This window comes from Oxyura jamaicensis, chromosome 4 (genome assembly GCF_011077185.1).
Source record: "Oxyura jamaicensis isolate SHBP4307 breed ruddy duck chromosome 4, BPBGC_Ojam_1.0, whole genome shotgun sequence".
NCBI lineage: Eukaryota > Metazoa > Chordata > Aves > Anseriformes > Anatidae > Oxyura > Oxyura jamaicensis.
This window is the reverse complement of record NC_048896.1, coordinates 57637834-57641053: the sequence shown is the minus strand read 5'-3', so window position 1 is coordinate 57641053 and position 3220 is coordinate 57637834. Positions and strand designations below refer to the sequence as shown.

The window sequence follows — 3220 nt, the reverse complement described above, 5'->3', positions numbered from 1 at the left end:
TTTTTTTTTTTTTTTTTTTTTTTTTTTTTTTTTTAAGGCAGAGAAAGTGAAGCTGAAATATCATGTTTAAGGCCAGAGCTGTTCTCACAGGACAGATATTACAACTTGAAAATCCTGACAGTGGTAGTCCTCAAAACAGCAAGTGGCTATGACATATTAAATAATGCCACTGTATAAATATAATAGATCATTCATTTCAACCTTGTTTTACAGACTGTTTAATTAGTAGCTAAGGATTCTCAGTCTCACAGATGAAAAAGGACAGATACAATCGCTCATATGATAAGCAAAAATGGTGTTTTCCTTCAGATATTATTAAACGCTGGACCTCTCAAAAACTGAATGTTGTGAAAGAGGAAAATGGATTAGATTATTTTCTGTTGCATTGTTATTAACTTCAGAATTGATTTTACACCAACTGAGGATATGACCAAGTACTTTTAAAATAACACATTACAGTTCAACCATCAAAATATGTTTTTTAAAGCAAAATAACATTTCATTTCAAACAGATGGACAAATCTTTCGTCTTTTGTGTGGAACAAAAGAAAAACTTCAATTAAAATGTTCAGAACTGCAGGCACCAACAAGTGAAAGGAGGCTTAAAGCTGTTTAGTCTAGTTTTATCTCAGAAGGTATTCATTCTCCAGTAGCTCAGTTCTCGCTGATATTCCAGAAACAAATTGTCTCACCTTGGTTTCAATGGAATAGAACCTTTCTAATTCATAAAGGCACAGTGATTATTTCCTTCCACCAGCTAAGGATTTTAAAATGAATAACTCAATTATCCAGAATTATAGGGTAGCTTGGTCTGTGCGTTTTTCATTCAGCATGAAAACAAATAAAAAGCACACAGGGAAGGGAAAAAAAAAGAAAAAAGAGAGAGGGGGGGGGGGGGGGCACACACATGAATCTGCAGCCACGCATAGATTGAAACCAAAAGAGAAGCAAAACTTTTGCCTTTCCTTACCTTATGGAACAAGAGAAACAAATGATGCATGTGCTGGATATCTTTCATGCAGTTCTTTGGAATCCTTTGAACCTCTGCAGGTAGTTAAATACCTTTGAAAATCCAATTTATGACAGTATTTTCCCTGACAGTAGGTATCTACATCAAGTCCTTGCATGCTGGGGGCACAACAAATAACTTAGCTAATATCTGGACTAACTAATCTAAGAACTAGGCTAGATATTTTCCTAGGATCACCCCCAAACTCCTAGCAATAAACATTACTAATTGATGTGTTCTACCCAGAACATGCTGCATGTTTACAGCAGCAAATCCACAGTGTGATACCAAATCCAAAAGATGAGCAAAGGAGGAGAGAGAGAAGGAAGGGCAGTTTGTATACACATATTCTAATGCTGGCTAGCCACTGCAAAATATCCAGTTACCTCTCAGCATGTCTTATGACTTTTTTTTTTTTTTCCTCAGTGCTACACTAATTTTTTTGGTTCAAAAGCCAGCTTACATCAGGCTGCAATGTATAGTATTAACACACACTTTGTTCCCCAAAGTCTAATCAGCTCTTCCAAGCATTTATGGAAGAACATGGAAGTTGAAATTAGAATGATATTTTTAAGCAGTAAATTTATTCCTCTCCCATTCTCTAAACACAACATTATTTTCAAAGATCTTTTCAAACCTCTCTCTCCAGAACTGCCTTAAAAAGAAAATGGACAAAGGAATGAGACAGAGTAGGCTGTGTGGATATTAGAGTGTTTTTAAGGTGTAGACGGGATTGTTATTATTTATTTACAGAAAGCTTAGTTAAATTCCTTCTTTGCTGTCTACTAACAGGTGGGATTCTTCAGAAAAGAGATTTTTCACTTGTTGGCATTTTGACAAATTGCAATTTCAAGTCTACTAATTACAATATTAAAGTGGAAAAAAACTCTCATAGGAATAACCACCTTTCATTATTTGTGTAAAACTATCACTTTATAAATATTGGATTGCAGCAATACATCTCCATATGTCAAGGTTTTTATTTCTATGAATAGTCACTAATCATTACTAGAATTAGCTGTGAACTATTTTGATCTTAACAATTCCAGTGGGGTTGATTTGACATAGTGGCTGTAATTTTCAGCATTAGATCACACTATCAGCTGAAAAAGAGGGGAATTCATCCAGTGAAAAGATGGTTCGGTTTTTAAGGTAGCTTCCTCTTCCATTTCCCAAACATAACACAAAGCCAATGCTAAAGCAACATTTGTAGTGACTACTGACTTCTGCAAACACTCTTTGCCAAACTGTATGTTGATCTGGATTTGAGACCAAAGCATGTCCCAGGGTACAAAAACAATTAACTGAATTATCTCTAATATTGAAGAGGAGATTAGGAGCCAGTAGGCATCAACATTTCTATTTTAGAGTTCCTAGCTGCACCAATTTTGTGTCAGGGAATGCTCAGAAACACTTTCATTTGAACTGCACCCATCTAACACCCTGCAAGGCACTCAGCCACAAACAGTATATTCCTCTGCCTGGGCCATCTGAAGCACTTGAACCAGCAATCACTCACACCTGAAGCATTTTCTATTAGGCAATGGTTAAAACAGCATCTCACCTAGTATTAATCCACTTCTCTGTTCAAAGAAATGCAAAACTTTGCTCCCCCCTTTCCATCTGTTTCATGAAGCAGCACCTTATTATGAAATATATGCACAGGAACAGGATGACAGATTGAATAGGACATTGCTGTGCCAGGCAAGTAACCACGCTAGTAGGTCAAGTGGTTACATTCACTTTATTTCAGTGTAAAGATTAGGAACCGTTCACATATTCATAGGCAGGAATAACTAGGTTCTACTTCCTGGGCATAAATTAATCTCCTTTTATGTTGCAGCAATAAAACACTTGGGCGTGCCACCTGGCCTGGTGCCTCTAGCCTGGTACTGAGTTGCAAGGTGTAATGGACATAAGATGTAACCTTCAGTCTCTCCAGAAGCCATAGACATCAAACTCCTGAATCGTGCTACAGCATTTAGATACTTTGAAGTCAGTTATAATGAAATACTTGCCTCCCTTGGAAGACCTATAAGTGCATTCTTCACTCCAGTCCTGTTATTGTTTAAAAAATATCTGAAAAGTATTCTTATATAATAAATAAGAATAATATTATAAATAAAAATCAAGTTGTACATAAATATCCAGGGTGCAATGGTCATTATGGTATAGGAAGAAAAAGAAAATAAAGTACAGGCTCTACATATG

General features: G+C 36.1%; 1 long non-coding RNA gene across 1 annotated transcript in view; it reads right to left on the bottom strand.

Moving 5' to 3' along the window:
• The window catches only part of LOC118165406, a 28576-nt gene extending 25860 nt beyond the window's left edge, over nucleotides 1–2716 (bottom strand). The window contains exons 1-2 of the long non-coding RNA XR_004750032.1: nucleotides 2574–2716; nucleotides 971–1062 (exon numbers count right to left, since the gene is read on the bottom strand). This is a non-coding gene — a long non-coding RNA (uncharacterized LOC118165406). The remainder of the gene's footprint in view (nucleotides 1–970; nucleotides 1063–2573) is intronic.
• Nucleotides 2717–3220: the final 504 nt, after the last annotated feature.